This window comes from Ranitomeya imitator, chromosome 1 (genome assembly GCF_032444005.1).
Source record: "Ranitomeya imitator isolate aRanImi1 chromosome 1, aRanImi1.pri, whole genome shotgun sequence".
NCBI lineage: Eukaryota > Metazoa > Chordata > Amphibia > Anura > Dendrobatidae > Ranitomeya > Ranitomeya imitator.
In genome coordinates, this window is record NC_091282.1 from 700,676,362 (window position 1) to 700,693,631 (window position 17,270).

The window sequence follows — 17,270 nt, forward strand, 5'->3', positions numbered from 1 at the left end:
AGATAACCACTCGTATTATCTTAATACTTACGGAGAAGGGACGCCGGTTCTTCTTGGCCAGAACCAGAGCTGCTTATTTGCCATCCCTGAGATATGGCCACTGCTGCCGCAGCTAAAAGGAAATAATAACAGATCTGGTTAACTATGGAACACGCCGTTGGGAAGCGCTCGCTGTTTTGGTCACTTACGTATGGTAGCTTCTGGGGAGAAGGCCGCCGACCCGGGGGAGGAAGATGAGTGGCGGAAGGGAGGTGTTGAGGGTGGTGTTGGGGTGCGAGGCAGCCTGGTCTCCAAAGATGTTGGAGGCGTGGTAGGGCGCCTGCTGCTTAATGCGCCTATAATGTATACAATATTTCCGCTACTGTCTTATGTCACCTATCCAGTAATAAAATTGCAATGAATGATGGTACACTTACGTGAGGTCCCGGGCTGTGGGCTGCCGCTGGTGGCGGTCTCTCTACACATAAATGAAAAAAAAAACAATGGTTAGACATTCCTATACTGTATGTTCAAAACCAAGTGCAGAGCAAAGGGAATCATTGCAACCAATACGGTTCCTGCTTTAATTTGTCCAAAAATTTTAAGGGAATGAACGCTGTGTTCTGATTGGGTTTTGCAGCAGCATTTGGACAATTTGTTACAGAGAAGCTTGTCTTTTATATGTGTAGTACATTTCGTGCTCCATATTGTGTGCTCCGTACGATGTGTACGTCGTACTGTGTGCGGCACGGTGTGTACCTCGTAGTGTGTGCGGCGCTGTGTGTGCTCCGTATTGTGCGCGGCACGGTGTGTATGCCATTGTACTAGAAGCGCATCACGGCTGCGCGCGTCTACTGATTACCAGCCATTATTTCCCCTCCGTCCAGTGCGCGCAGGATAATGTATACAATATTTACGCTACACTGTTATGTCACCTATGCTGTAATTAGATTAATATGAGTGATGGTACACTTACGTGAGGTCCCGGGCTGTGGGCTGCTGCTGTTGGTGGACAAAGGAGATCTGGCGGCAATGGCAGGTGTTGTTGCCGGCGGCTTCTCCCTACACATAAATGAAAGAAACACAATGTTTTTAAAACAAAGAACAGGGATTCCAGAGCCCAAAAAATAAATAAATTGTGCGCAGGGTTGCCAACCTCCTCCTAAAAGCGTGCATCGCCCAATTCCCCCATACTGGTACTTGCCTCGCCTTGTCTCCGCACGCAACTCAGCCAGAAGCTGTGGGTTTTTGCGGCGGAGGTCGGCCCATTTCTTCCGCAGCTGCTGCGCACTGCGGCGGACGCCAAACCTCCTATCCAGCATTTCCACAATGCGACGCAGCACGTCCTGCTTGTGTAGGTTCGGGTGGGCTGGGCGAGTCTCCTGGCACTCATAACCCAGGGCATCCATGTGATGGACAAAAAACCTGAGCTCATTCTGCCCCAGAGGTGAAGATCATTGTCTTCCAGCCATTTTTGGTGAAAAGACGCTATAAAGCACCACCTAACCACGCCCAGAGGAAGTCCTTAACTATGCGGTTCTCCCGCGCGATCCGCATCGCTATAGCGTTGCCGTTTATGGACAGCGTCACATTTGTGACGGCTGAGCGGTACGGAAGGAACGCACATAGTAAATGGCGTTCGAAGGAAGTAGTTATAAAGCCGGAGCGGCACGTAATGTGCGCTCGTGGTATATGACGGCGTGATGACGTTACAGCGTTCCTGCGTGCCTGCACTACCTTGCTTTGCTACCCTGACATCCTTAAAATGGCTGCCAGGCGACGTGATTCTCCTATGGGCATCCCAGAGCTAAAGTTCCTGATTAGCACTATGGATGGGATGCAGTACGAAACCACAGGGCTGGTGCTGCACCGCAACCAGCACAAGGATGAAGTCGTGCGTGTGGTGTCTGAGGGCCTCAGGAAGCAGTTTGGGATAACTCGCAGTAAGGCCCAGATTGTTAAGAAATGGGGCGATCTGAAGTCCAAAAGCCCAGCGCGCCTGCAGGAGCTTCGCCGTGAGATACGCAGAGGTGAGTACCCAGGTACCCTAAAGTATTGCACGCCGAAGGGTTAATTAGGTGTGTATGTGGTGTGTATGTGGCACAGCTATGTGGCAGTTGGAACGTTGCAGAGCCACTATGTGGCACAGCTATGGGGCAGTTTGAACGTTGCAGAGCCACTATGTGGCACAGCTATGTGGCAGTTTGAACGTTGCAGAGCCACTATGTGGCACAGCTATGGGGCAGTTTGAACGTTGCAGAGCCACTATGTGGCACAGCTATGTTGCAGTTTGAACGTTGCAGAGCCACTAAGTGGCACAGCTATGGGGCAGTTTGAACGTTGCAGAGCCACTATGTGGCACACCTATGTGGCAGTTTGAACGTTGCAGAGCCACTATGTGGCACAGCTATGGGGCAGTTTTAACGTTGCAGAGCCACTATGTGGCACAGCTATGTGGCAGTTGGAACGTTGCAGAGCCACTATATGGCACAGCTATGGGGCAGTTTGAACGTTGCAGAGCCACTATGTGGCACAGCTATGTGGCAGTTTGAACGTTGAAGAGCCACTGTGTGGCACAGCTATGTGGCAGTTTGAACGTTGCAGAGCCACTATGTGGCACAGCTATGGGGCAGTTTGAACGTTGCAGAGCCACTATGTGGCACAGCTATGGGGCAGTTTGAACGTTGCAGAGCCAGTATGTGGCACAGCTATGTGGCAGTTGGAACGTTGCAGAGCCAGTATGTGGCACAGCTATGGGGCAGTTTGAACGTTGCAGAGCCACTATGTGGCACAGCTATGTGGCAGTTTGAACGTTGCAGAGCCACTATGTGGCACAGCTATGTGGCAGTTTGAACGTTGCAGAGCCACTATGTGGCACAGCTATGGGGCAGTTTGAATGGTGCAGACCACTATGTGGCACAGCTATCTGATGACCGACCTTTTTTTTTTTCCTTCACAGAGGCAAAGAGACATCGCCGCCGCCACGAGGCATCCCACACCGCCTCTGCTGTCCCAGTGCCCTCCAGGTCAACTGTCCCAGTGCCCTCCGGGTCAACAGTACCAGTGCCCTCCGGGTCAACACCTCCAGATCCTAGTAGGTTCCGACAATAATGTGATTTGGATTTGGTTGCAGGTCCCCTATTCCACAACCCCCCCCCCCCCCCCGCAGCCAGTGTTGCCATATTTGCTGAATAACCTTTTTTTTGTCCTTCACAGAGGCAAAGACACAGCGCCGCCGCCACGAGGCATCCCACACCGCCTCTGCTGTCCAAGTGCCCTCCGGGTCAACAGCACCAGTGCCCTCCGGGTCAACACCTCCAAATCCTAGTAGGTTCCGACAATAATGTGATTTGGAATTGGTTGCAGGTCCCCTCTTCCACAAACACCCCCCCCCCTCCGCAGCCAGTGTTGCCATATTTGCTGAATGACCTTTTTTTTGTCCTTCACAGAGGCAAAGACACAGCGCTGCCGCCACGAGGCATCCCACACCGCCTCTGCTGTCCAAGTGCCCTCCGGGTCAACAGTACCAGTGCTGTTGTGAATTCTGTGGCTGAATTCACTCCTGTGGTCACAAGTGGTACTGCAGCTTCTGAGCTTCCTCCCTCAGGTGTTCTGGTGAGCTCGTTAACTGCTTCATTACTTAACTCCGCCTGATGCTGCTATCCTTGCTCCTTGTCAATGTTTCAGTGTTGGATCTGAGCTTCTCCTGATTGTTCCTGTGACCTGCTGCTCTGTATAGCTAAGTGCCTTTTGCTTTTTTGTTGCTTTTTTTCTGTCCAGCTTGTCTTTTGTTTTGCTGGAAGCTCTGAGACGCAAAGGGTGTACCGCCGTGCCGTTAGTTCGGCACGGTGGTTTTTTTTTGCCCCCTTTGCGTGGTTTTGCTTTAGGGTTTTTTGTAGACTGCAAAGTTCGCTTTACTGTCCTCGCTCTGTCCTAGTATATCGGGCCCCACTTTGCTGAATCTATTTCATCCCTACGTTTTGTCTTTTCATCTTACTCACAGTCATTATATGTGGGGGGCTGCCTTTTCCTTTGGGGAATTTCTCTGGGGCAAGTCAGGCCTATTTTTCTATCTTCAGGCTAGCTAGTTTCTTAGGCTGTGCCGAGTTGCCTAGGTAGTTGTTAGGCGCAATCCACAGCCGCTTTTAGTTGTGTTTAGGATAGGATCAGGTGTGCAGTCTACAGAGTTTCCACGTCTCAGAGCTCGTTCTTGTATTTTTGGGTATTTGTCAGATCACTGTGTGCGCTCTGATCGCTAAGCACACTGTGTTTCTGGATTGCCTTCATAACACCTGTCATTAGCAAACATAACAGTACAAGGAGCCTAACTAATGATTCTCAATAGAGGGAAAGAAAAAATTCTGACATCATTTTTTTTTTTTCTGCTCTGTGTTCACTTTTTTTTTTCCCCTAGACATTTGGGTGATTCTGGACACAGGTGTGGACATGGATTTTCAGGGTCTGTGTTCTTCAATGGATAATCTCGTTATAAATGTACAAAAAATTCAAGATACTATTGATCAGAAATCTATGTTAGAACCAAGAATTCCTATTCCTGATTTGTTTTTTGGAGATAGAACTAAGTTTCTAAGTTTCAAAAATAATTGTAAGCTATTTCTGGCCTTGAAACCTCATTCTTCTGGTAATCCTATTCAACAGGTTTTGATTATTATTTCTTTTTTGCGCGGCGACCCTCAAGACTGGGCATTTTCTCTTGCGCCAGGAGACCCTGCATTGAGTAGTGTCGATGCGTTTTTCCTGGCGCTCGGATTGCTGTACGATGAGCCTAATTCAGTGGATCAGGCTGAGAAAAATTTGCTGGCTTTGTGCCAGGGTCAGGATGATATAGAAGTATATTGTCAGAAATTTAGGAAATGGTCAGTACTCACTCAGTGGAATGAATCTGCGCTGGCAGCTTTGTTCAGAAAGGGTCTCTCTGAGGCTCTTAAGGATGTCATGGTGGGATTTCCTATGCCTGCTGGTTTAAATGAGTCTTTGTCTTTGGCCATTCAGATCGGTCGACGCTTGCGCGAGCGTAAATCTGTGCACCATTTGGCGGTACTGCCTGAGGTTAAACCTGAGCCTATGCAGTGCGATAGGACTATGACTAGAGTTGAACGGCAGGAATACAGACGTCTGAATGGTCTGTGTTTCTACTGTGGTGATTCCACTCATGCTATTTCTGATTGTCCTAAGCGCACTAAGCGGTCCGCTAGGTCTGCCGTCATTGGTACTGTACAGTCCAAATTCCTTCTGTCCATTACCTTGATATGCTCTTTGTCGTCGTTTTCTGTCATGGCGTTTGTGGATTCGGGCGCTGCCCTGAATCTGATGGATTTGGATTATGCTAAACGTTGTGGGTTTTTCTTGGAGCCTTTGCGGTGTCCTATTCCATTGAGAGGAATTGATGCTACACCTTTGGCCAAGAATAAACCTCAATACTGGGCCCAGCTGACTATGTGCATGGCTCCTGCACATCAGGAAGTTATTCGCTTTCTGGTGTTGCATAATCTGCATGATGTGGTCGTGTTGGGGTTGCCATGGCTACAAACCCATAATCCAGTATTGGATTGGAATTCCATGTCGGTATCCAGCTGGGGTTGTCAGGGGGTACATGGTGATGTTCCATTTTTGTCGATTTCGTCATCCACCCCTTCTGAGGTCCCAGAGTTCTTGTCTGATTATCAGGATGTATTTGAAGAGCCCAAGTCCGATGCTCTACCTCCGCATAGGGATTGTGATTGTGCTATCAATTTGATTCCTGGTAGTAAATTCCCTAAAGGTCGATTATTTAATTTATCCGTGCCCGAACACGCCGCTATGCGCAGTTATGTGAAGGAATCCCTGGAGAAGGGACATATTCGCCCATCGTCATCACCACTGGGAGCAGGGTTCTTCTTTGTAGCCAAGAAGGATGGTTCGCTGAGACCGTGTATTGATTACCGCCTTCTTAATAAGATCACTGTTAAATTTCAGTATCCCTTGCCATTGTTATCTGACTTGTTTGCTCGGATTAAGGGGGCTAGTTGGTTCACTAAGATAGATCTTCGTGGTGCGTATAATCTGGTGAGAATCAGGCAAGGAGATGAATGGAAAACTGCATTCAATACGCCCGAGGGTCATTTTGAGTATCTAGTGATGCCGTTCGGACTTGCCAATGCTCCATCTGTGTTTCAGTCTTTTATGCATGACATCTTCCGTGAGTATCTGGATAAATTCCTGATTGTTTACTTGGATGACATTTTGATCTTCTCAGATGATTGGGAGTCTCATGTGAAGCAGGTGAGAATGGTTTTTCAGGTCCTGCGTGCTAACTCTTTGTTTGTGAAGGGATCAAAGTGTCTCTTCGGTGTGCAGAAAGTTTCATTTTTAGGGTTCATCTTTACCCCTTCTACTATCGAGATGGATCCAGTTAAGGTCCAAGCCATCCAGGATTGGATTCAGCCGACATCTCTGAAAAGTCTGCAAAAGTTCCTGGGCTTTGCTAATTTTTATCGTCGCTTCATCTGTAATTTTTCTAGCATTGCCAAACCATTGACCGATTTGACCAAGAAGGGTGCTGATTTGGTTAATTGGTCTTCTGCTGCTGTGGAAGCTTTTCAGGAGTTGAAGCGTCGTTTTTGTTCTGCCCCTGTGTTGTGTCAGCCAGATGTTTCTCTTCCGTTCCAGGTCGAGGTTGATGCTTCTGAGATTGGAGCAGGGGCGGTTTTGTCACAGAGAGGTTCTGATTGCTCAGTGATGAAACCATGTGCTTTCTTTTCCAGGAAGTTTTCGCCCGCTGAGCGTAATTATGATGTGGGCAATCGAGAGTTGCTGGCCATGAAGTGGGCATTCGAGGAGTGGCGTCATTGGCTTGAAGGAGCTAAGCATCGCGTGGTGGTATTGACTGATCATAAGAACTTGACTTATCTCGAGTCTGCCAAGCGCTTGAATCCTAGACAGGCCCGTTGGTCGTTATTTTTTGCCCGCTTCGACTTTGTGATTTCGTACCTTCCGGGCTCTAAAAATGTGAAGGCGGATGCTCTGTCTAGGAGTTTTGTGCCCGACTCTCCGGGTTTATCTGAGCCAGCGGGTATCCTCAAGGAAGGACTCATTGTGTCTGCCATCTCCCCTGATTTGCGGCGGGTGCTGCAAAAATTTCAGGCGAATAAACCTGATCGTTGTCCAGCAGAGAAACTGTTCGTCCCTGATAGGTGGACTAATAAACTTATCTCTGAACTTCATTGTTCGGTGTTGGCTGGTCATCCTGGAATCTTTGGTACCAGAGAGTTAGTGGCTAGATCCTTCTGGTGGCCATCTCTGTCACGGGATGTACGTACTTTTGTGCAGTCCTGTGGGATTTGTGCTAGGGCTAAGCCCTGCTGTTCTCGTGCCAGTGGGTTGCTTTTGCCCTTGCCGGTCCCAAAGAGGCCTTGGACACATATTTCGATGGATTTCATTTCTGACCTTCCCGTTTCTCAAAAGATGTCAGTCATTTGGGTGGTCTGTGATCGCTTTTCTAAAATGGTCCATCTGGTGCCCTTGGCTAAATTGCCTTCCTCCTCTGATTTGGTACCTTTGTTCTTTCAGCATGTGGTTCGGTTGCATGGCATTCCTGAGAATATTGTTTCTGACAGAGGTTCCCAGTTTGTTTCAAGGTTTTGGCGAGCCTTTTGTGGTAGGATGGGCATTGACCTATCCTTTTCCTCGGCTTTCCATCCTCAGACTAATGGCCAGACCGAACGAACCAATCACACCTTGGAAACATATCTGAGATGTTTTGTTTCTGCAGACCAGGATGATTGGGTGTCCTTTTTGCCGCTGGCTGAGTTCGCCCTTAATAATCGGGCCAGCTCGGCTACCTTGGTTTCTCCATTTTTTTGCAATTCTGGGTTCCATCCTCGTTTCTCTTCAGGACAGGTTGAGTCTTCGGACTGTCCTGGTGTGGATTCTGTGGTGGATAGGTTGCAGCAGATCTGGACTCAGGTAGTGGACAATTTGATCTTGTCCCAGGAGAAAGCTCAACTTTTCGCTAATCGCAGACACCGTGTGGGTCCCTCGACTTCGTGTTGGGGATCTGGTTTGGTTATCTTCTCGTCATATTCTTATGAAGGTTTCCTCTCCTAAATTTAAACCTCGTTTTATTGGTCCGTATAGGATTTCTGAGGTTCTCAATCCTGTGTCTTTTCGTTTGACCCTCCCAGACTCCTTTTCCATACATAATGTATTCCATAGGTCGTTGTTGCGGAGATACGTGGCACCTATGGTTCCATCTGTTGAGCCTCCTGCCCCGGTTTTGGTGGAGGGGGAATTGGAGTATATTGTGGAGAAGATTTTGGATTCTCGTGTTTCTAGACGGAAACTCCAGTATCTGGTTAAATGGAAGGGTTATGCTCAGGAAGATAATTCCTGGGTTTTTGCCTCTGATGTTCATGCTTCCGATCTTGTTCGTGCCTTTCATGCGGCTCATCCTGGTCGGCCTGGGGGCTCTGGTGAGGGTTCGGTGACCCCTCCTCAAGGGGGGGGTACTGTTGTGAATTCTGTGGCTGAATTCACTCCTGTGGTCACAAGTGGTACTGCAGCTTCTGAGCTTCCTCCCTCAGGTGTTCTGGTGAGCTCGTTAACTGCTTCATTACTTAACTCCGCCTGATGCTGCTATCCTTGCTCCTTGTCAATGTTTCAGTGTTGGATCTGAGCTTCTCCTGATTGTTCCTGTGACCTGCTGCTCTGTATAGCTAAGTGCCTTTTGCTTTTTTGTTGCTTTTTTTCTGTCCAGCTTGTCTTTTGTTTTGCTGGAAGCTCTGAGACGCAAAGGGTGTACCGCCGTGCCGTTAGTTCGGCACGGTGGGTTTTTTTTGCCCCCTTTGCGTGGTTTTGCTTTAGGGTTTTTTGTAGACTGCAAAGTTCGCTTTACTGTCCTCGCTCTGTCCTAGTATATCGGGCCCCACTTTGCTGAATCTATTTCATCCCTACGTTTTGTCTTTTCATCTTACTCACAGTCATTATATGTGGGGGGCTGCCTTTTCCTTTGGGGAATTTCTCTGGGGCAAGTCAGGCCTATTTTTCTATCTTCAGGCTAGCTAGTTTCTTAGGCTGTGCCGAGTTGCCTAGGTAGTTGTTAGGCGCAATCCACAGCCGCTTTTAGTTGTGTTTAGGATAGGATCAGGTGTGCAGTCTACAGAGTTTCCACGTCTCAGAGCTCGTTCTTGTATTTTTGGGTATTTGTCAGATCACTGTGTGCGCTCTGATCGCTAAGCACACTGTGTTTCTGGATTGCCTTCATAACACCTGTCATTAGCAAACATAACACAGTGCCCTCCGGGTCAACACCTCCAGATCCTAGTAGGTTCCGACAATAATGTGATTTGGATTTGGTTGCAGGTCCCCTCTTCCACCCCCCCCCCCCGCAGCCAGTGTTGCCATATTTGCTGACAGACCTTTTCTTTACATAGTTAGTAAGGCCGAAAAAAGACATTTGTCCATCCAGTTCAGCCTATATTCCATCATAATAAATCCCCAGATCTACGTCCTTCTACAGAACCTAATTGTATGATACAATATTGTTCTGCTCCAGGAAGACATCCAGGCCTCTCTTGAACCCCTCGACTGAGTTCGCCATCAGCACCTCCTCAGGCAAGCAATTCCAGATTCTCACTGCCCTAACAGTAAAGAATCCTCTTCTATGTTGGTGGAAAAACCTTCTCTCCTCCAGACGCAAAGAATGCCCCCTTGTGCCCGTCACCTTCCTTGGCAGATCCTCAGCGAGATATTTGTATTGTCCCCTTATATACTTATACATGGTTATTAGATCGCCCCTCAGTCGTCTTTTTTCTAGACTAAATAATCCTAATTTCGCTAATCTATCTGGGTATTGTAGTTCTCCCATCCCCTTTATTAATTTTGTTGCCCTCTTTTGTACTATCTCTAGTTCCATTATATCCTTCCTGAGCACCGGTGCCCAAAACTGGACACAGTACTCCATGTGCGGTCTAACTAGGGATTTGTACAGAGGCAGTATAATGCTCTCATCATGTGTATCCAGACCTCTTTTAATGCACCCCATGATCCTGTTTGCCTTGGCAGCTGCTGCCTGGCACTGGCTGCTCCAGGTAAGTTTATCATTAACTAGGATCCCCAAGTCCTTCTCCCTGTCAGATTTACCCAGTGGTTTCCCATTCAGTGTGTAATGGTGATATTGATTCCTTCTTCCCATGTGTATAACCTTACATTTATCATTGTTAAACCTCATCTGCCACCTTTCAGCCCAAGTTTCCAACTTATCCAGATCCATCTGTAGCAGAATACTATCTTCTCTTGTATTAACTGCTTTACATAGTTTTGTATCATCTGCAAATATCGATATTTTACTGTGTAAACCTTCTACCAGATCATTAATGAATATGTTGAAGAGAACAGGTCCCAATACTGACCCCTGCGGTACCCCACTGGTCACAGCGACCCAGTTAGAGACTATACCATTTATAACCACCCTCTGCTTTCTATCACTAAGCCAGTTACTAACCCATTTACACACATTTTCCCCCAGACCAAGCATTCTCATTTTGTGTACCAACCTCTTGTGCGGCACGATATCAAACGCTTTGGAAAAATCGAGATATACCACGTCCAATGACTCACCGTGGTCCAGCCTATAGCTTACCTCTTCATAAAAACTGATTAGATTGGTTTGACAGGAGCGATTTCTCATAAACCCATGCTGATATGGAGTTAAACAGTTATTCTCATTGAGATAATCCAGAATAACATCCCTCAGAAACCCTTCAAATATTTTACCAACAATAGAGGTTAGACTTACTGGCCTATAATTTCCAGGTTCACTTTTAGAGCCCTTTTTGAATATTGGCACCACATTTGCTATGCGCCAATCCTGCGGAACAGACCCTGTCGCTATAGAGTCCCTAAAAATAAGAAATAATGGTTTATCTATTACATTACTTAGTTCTCTTAGTACTCGTGGGTGTATGCCATCCGGACCCGGAGATTTATCTATTTTAATCTTATTTAGCCGGTTTCGCACCTCTTCTTGGGTTAGATTGGTGACCCTTAATATAGGGTTTTCATTGTTTCTTGGGATTTCACCTAGCATTTCATTTTCCACCGTGAATACCGTGGAGAAGAAGGTGTTTAATATGTTGGCTTTTTCCTCGTCATCTACAACCATTCTTTCCTCACTATTTTTTAAGGGGCCTACATTTTCAGTTTTTATTCTTTTACTATTGATATAGTTGAAGAACAGTTTGGGATTAGTTTTACTCTCCTTAGCAATGTGCTTCTCTGTTTCCTTTTTGGCAGCTTTAATTAGTTTTTTAGATAAAGTATTTTTCTCCCTATAGTTTTTTAGAGCTTCAATGGTGCCATCCTGCTTTAGTAGTGCAAATGCTTTCTTTTTACTGTTAATTGCCTGTCTTACTTCTTTGTTTAGCCACATTGGGTTTTTCCTATTTCTAGTCCTTTTATTCCCACAAGGTATAAACCGCTTACACTGCCTATTTAGGATGTTCTTAAACATTTCCCAATTATTATCTGTATTCCTATTTCTGAGGATATTGTCCCAGTCTACCAGATTAAGGGCATCTCTAAGCTGGTCAAACTTTGCCTTCCTAAAGTTCAGTGTTTTTGTGACTCCCTGACAAGTCCCAAGAATTAGCTATGGAGGATATCCACTAGATTAAAACATAACCTTTAATAAATGTTACTTAAAAGCTCGGATCCTAATAAGACACATATAACAACAAAAACAAAAAGTGCTCAGGTGAACCAGTGCTCAAAGTAAAAATTGGATCGGTCTTACCATATCAAACGGACATATGGAAACAGTCCCTCATAGTCCATGAGGGTGGTGGTTCCAAATAAATGGGGGCCAAGGATAGGGAAGGGTACACCGCAGCTATCTTCCCTGTAAACCCTTAAAAGGACTCCTGTCCTAACAAGGACAGGCCCCAAGTGAGCCCTGCTATGGGAATCCACCAACCAACGTGTAGTCCTAAAGATATTCCTTCTCCCTACGCGTTTCAACTCCAATGAGGGAGCATCATCAGGGGAGTTAAGTAGTCCGAAGAAGATACCAGTGGGTCCCCTCCGTAGTCCCAGAAGGACAATCCAGAAAGGTCCAAACACATTCGTGTACGTATCAGTCCGTATTGCCTGGGTCCCGCAGTGGCTGGGACATCCCAGGGAGCTTCAGGAATTCTAGCTGTGTCTGAAGTTAGAGTAAGTCCTGACCCACTGACCAAACACATCCCCCTTATATAGGTACTTACTATACAGCTGAAGAGAATACCCCTCTAATCGGCAGCAATAGCGTTCCTTTGATGGCGAGCGCGCATAACCGGAAGTACCGGCCGCCTCGCCCGCTATAGCGTTCCAAAACAGCGAGCGCGCATGACCGGAAGTCCCGCCGGCGTCTTTGATGCGTCCCTTCCGCCCACCATACTCGGCAGCAATACCGTTCCTAAGTGGCGAGCGCGCATAACCGGAAGCACCGGCCACCTCGCCCGCAATAGCGTTTCCAAACAGCGAGCGCACATGACCGGAAGTACCACCGGCGTCTATAATGCGTCCCTTCCGCCCACCATACTCATGGAGTCCCATATCATAGTAACCAACGAATGTGTATTGCCGGAGGTGATGCCGCCATGTCCAACGTCTCACCTCCGCCCACCATTTTACCGGAGCATAGTGTGAGATAAAGAAAAACCCTACGTACATTGTCCCGGTCTCCCCATTCATTAATAAAAAGGTACGAGCGCCGCAGACTTCAATGAAACCCACCCAGTTACTGGGTGGGTTTCATTGAAGTCTGCGGCGCTCGGTTGCTATGACACCGGGCTCCATGAGTATGGTGGGCGGAAGGGAGACCAGGGCAATTTGTGTATTATCTATTCTTATTTTACATTATACCCCGGGAAAATGGTGGGCGGAAGTGACGCGTCGGACATGGCGGCGTCACTTCCGGGAGTACACTCTTGCTGGTTACTATGATATGGGACTCCATGAGTATGGTGGGCGGAAGGGACGCATTATAGACGCCGGTAGGATCCGAGCTTTTAAGTAACATTTATTAAAGGTTATGTTTTAATCTAGTGGATATCCTCCATAGCTAATTCTTGTATTTTTCCTGAGGATAGAGACGGGGCCAGTTCGTTTATAGGCTCTAGCTATTCTTATATACTTTTGTCTTTGTTATGGCTGGCTTTTTGGCAACGGGCCCAGATACAGAGTTGTGGCTTACTGAGGCCAAGGATATATTCTCAGAGAAAGAATTCTCCCAAAAAAAGTATACACCCACCTATACCTCAGCATTCAAGGATCTAGATAGGATCTATAGGGAACAAATAGTCTCATGGTGGGAGTTACAGAGTTTGGAGAACTATATTAAAAACGGGATTGTCCCGAGGGGACTACGTATCCCCTTGCTCCCAGCTGCTCGGTGTAGGACCCCCCAATTGATGCGCCTTTGGGAAAAAGAGGCCACTTGCAGTTCCCTGAGATTTATGCAAATTTTGGCTAGCGAAGAAAAAATTAATTTGGAAAAATTGAATGATAAACTTAAAGAGCAGATTGACATTACCAAAAAATGTAAATCCGAAAGTGACTTTACAGTCAAGGAGAGTCAACTGCAGAACTCTATTGAGAAATTCCAATATAACCTCAAAGAGAGGAAACACAAACAATATCTCAGGGACCTGCAAGACTTCAAAGAGGGGAGAGTCTATCAGTTTGCACCGGACAGAATAGAAAGGGAGAGAGAAACTGATCTGTCTTCTACGGAAACAGATCTCTCAGATACAGAGGGTAGAGGGAGCCATCCCAGGGGCCGTCAAAGAGGAAGAGGGGGCGGGTATCGTAGAGGTAATAAATATCAACACTCTAACCAAAGAACCGGTTTTTTAGACCGACCATACCAGCTGCGGAGTCAGACCGCCCTCAACAGGGAGGAGAGTCACAGGTTTTAAATCTTTCCAGTAGACAGCTAACCACAGCTGAGATGGCAGTACTGTCGAAAGGACTCTCGTTTGTCCCCAGTACGGACCTTAAGGTCTTTGACATTGTTAAGGACCTTAATCTCTTTGTAAGAAAATTGAGATGGCATAAATTCTTCAAATTAAAAGACAAAAGGGTATGCCATGATTTGAATATCCCGCAGGATATTTTACCTGAGGTTCGCCTTCTGGCAGATCTAGATACGGTCTCTGACAATAATAATGAATGTGGCCCCTTTACCCATTTAAAAAATACCAGCAAAAATATGGCACCAGTGGGGGGAGACTTATCAGCGATAGACGTGTTCCTTAATCTGAGTACCAGTGATATAAAAAAACATGCTAAAAACCAGTCGAGACATAATCTCACTAGAGATCAGATGAGAGCGCTCCGTAATTTAGAAACAGACACCTCCCTGGTATTTAAACCCTCTGATAAGGGGGGGAACGTCACAGTGATGGATGTAGAAAAATACAGGGATATGTGTCTGTCAATATTGAATGATCATACCACGTATATACGGGTAGCCTTAAATCCTACTAGCAACTGTCTGAAAACTTTAGGGGTAATTCTTGAAAAAGCAAAAACCGAGAGACTCATTAGCAAGGAGGAGTATTCTTTTTTGTTACCTCGTCATCCAGTTATGGCCACATTTTATGCCTTACCTAAGGTCCATAAGGGTCTGGACCCTTTAAGAGGGAGGCCCATAGTGTCGGGCATAGGGAGTATTGGACAAAACATCGGTATCTATTTAGACGATGTGTTAAGACCTTTTGTATTATCACTCCCGTCCTACATCAGGGACACAATGGACCTACTACGGAAATTGGAGGGCATATCTCTTGAATCAGGCACTTTACTTGCCAGCATTGATGTTGAGGCCCTGTACTCCTCAATCCCGCATGATTGTGGGATTCGAGGGGTACGTCACTTTATTAGTGCTAGGGGTCGTCAATTCAATGCTCATAATGAATTTATTATGACTCTTCTTGAATTCGTACTCACAAATAACTATTTCACATTTGATGGCAAGATCCTCCACCAGCTCAGGGGCACTGCTATGGGGAATCCCTGTGCACCTACTTACGCAAACTTGTTCCTGGGCTGGTGGGAGGATAGCATTGCCTTCTCAGAACAGAACACCGAGTACCTGGCCCATATTGATTTATGGGTCAGGTATATTGATGATATTTTTGTGATATGGAAAGGGACCAAAGAAGAGTTTGGCCAATTTATGACATCTTTGAATACCAATCATGTTGGCCTTAAATTCACCTCTGACATCCAAGAATTTCAGTTACCTTTTCTTGATGTGTTGATTACGAAATCTAGGGATGGGGATTGCTTGGAGAGTACTATATATAGGAAACCCACGGCAACCAACTCCTTGCTAAGATGGGATAGTAACCATCCATACTCTCTAAAGAAAGGCATCCCAAAGGGCCAGTATTTGAGGTTGAGGCGTAATTGCTCCAACCAAAGAGACTTTAAAGTTATGGCCGATGACCTCAGACTAAGGTTCCTGGCTAGAGGTTACCCGGATAGGATTTTACGAGAAGCATTCCGATATGCTAATAAACAAAAAAGGGAAAACCTCCTTATACCACGCAGAAAGGAGGGTGAATCCTCTACAGTCACAAGACTGATTTGCACGTATGACAATGGAGCACCGTCTGTTAAGAACATCATACGAAAACACTGGGAAGTGTTAAAAATGGACGAGGACTTGAAGGACACTCTGGGGAGAGACCCGGTTATCACCTATCGCAGGGCTAAGACATTAGGGGATAGACTTGTACATAGTCATTTCTCAACACCCAAAGCAACAACATGGCTCCCACAAAGACCAGCAGGGTGCTTTAGATGTGGCGGGTGCATAGCATGTGAGTCAATATGCACTGGGAAAGAATTTTTTAATGATAACACACAAGAGACCTTTAAGTTAAATAAATTCATAAACTGTAGGAGTACAGGTGTTATCTACAGAGCCATCTGCCAATGCGGTATCACCTATGTCGGGAAGACAATTAGGGAGTTTAGAAGAAGGGTAGGGGAACACCTCGGCGATATAAGACACCAAAGAGATACACCAATCGCCAAACATGTCAACGGTGTACATGGGGGAGACACCAAGGTCTTACGATTCATGGGAATCGATAAAATAGACATGCCCAATAGAGGTGGTGACTTGGATAAACTGCTACTGCAGAGAGAGGCCAGCTGGATTTTCACGCTGGACACCTGCCACCCTCGAGGCCTGAACGATCAGATTAATTTTGGGTGCTTTCTGTGAGAGCAAAGTCCCCTCTAAAAAAGTTATTTGGTGTTCTCCCCCTCCCCCCTTTTTTCCTTTTTCCTCTTTTGTTTCCTCTCCTTTTCTCCCCCCGTTGCCCCCTGTCTTTCCTCTCCCTTCTCTCTTTCCTTATTTGTACCCTCCCAGGTTTGGCTCTCGTACCACATAGAGTTTGAGTATGGGGATGTTTTTTTGCTTCCTTTTATTATTTTTTTGTAACATTATTTTATCCAGACTCTGTCTGATGGTGCCCCTAGTCACAAGGTTGGCCAAGGAAAACAAAACAGTCTTATTTCGTTTTCTATCAAGTAGTATAGGAGCCACTGTTCCCTACTATGTGGTCCTTCAGGGACATATCTGATGGGGACCCGGTTATGGGATGTTATACCCATTACTTTGCCCTGAGGGGAATCTTCTTTCTTTTTCGGACCTAATTTTTATTTCACTTACGGTAGTTTGTCGGTCACGCTGATTTCCCCCGGATTAAGCTGGAGCTTTTTCGGGACATGCTATTTTTGAATTGAATATGGCAATCTCCCCTGGTTACCCTTCTCTTCTAGTCATGAATTTTGAGACGTGGAGTATAACTATATGATATATTTCTGCTAGTGGTATCACTGTACCACATATCTCTGCTGCCAGCATGTATATATCTTAGGGCATTATTTTCCACCTCTCCCTTCTATTTTTCTTTCCCCTTCCCCCTTCCCCCCCCCTCTTCCCTTTTTGTTATGCTATGATTTTGGTACTCACAATAATTAGTACACATGGCAGATACATTACGGCGCCGGGATTTAATATATACAATCTGGATTTTCTAATATGGCGCCTGTTACCCAATATATAAGTGATCTATACAATATATCATCACTGACCCTTATATAGTGTCACTGGGGTATGTAACTGGGTGGGTTTCATTGAAGTCTGCGGCGCTCGTACCTTTTTATTAATGAATGGGGAGACCGGGACAATGTACGTAGGGTTTTTCTTTATCTCACACTATGCTCCGGTAAAA

The 17,270-nt window shown here is 46.2% G+C and overlaps 1 long non-coding RNA gene across 1 annotated transcript in view; it reads right to left on the minus strand.

Moving 5' to 3' along the window:
- Positions 1–415: 415 nt before the first annotated feature.
- The window catches only part of LOC138658045 (uncharacterized), a 42,198-nt gene continuing 25,343 nt past the window's right edge, over positions 416–17,270 (minus strand). The window contains exons 2-3 of the long non-coding RNA XR_011317310.1: positions 956–1,041; positions 416–457 (exon numbers count right to left, since the gene is read on the minus strand). This is a non-coding gene — a long non-coding RNA (uncharacterized lncRNA). The remainder of the gene's footprint in view (positions 458–955; positions 1,042–17,270) is intronic.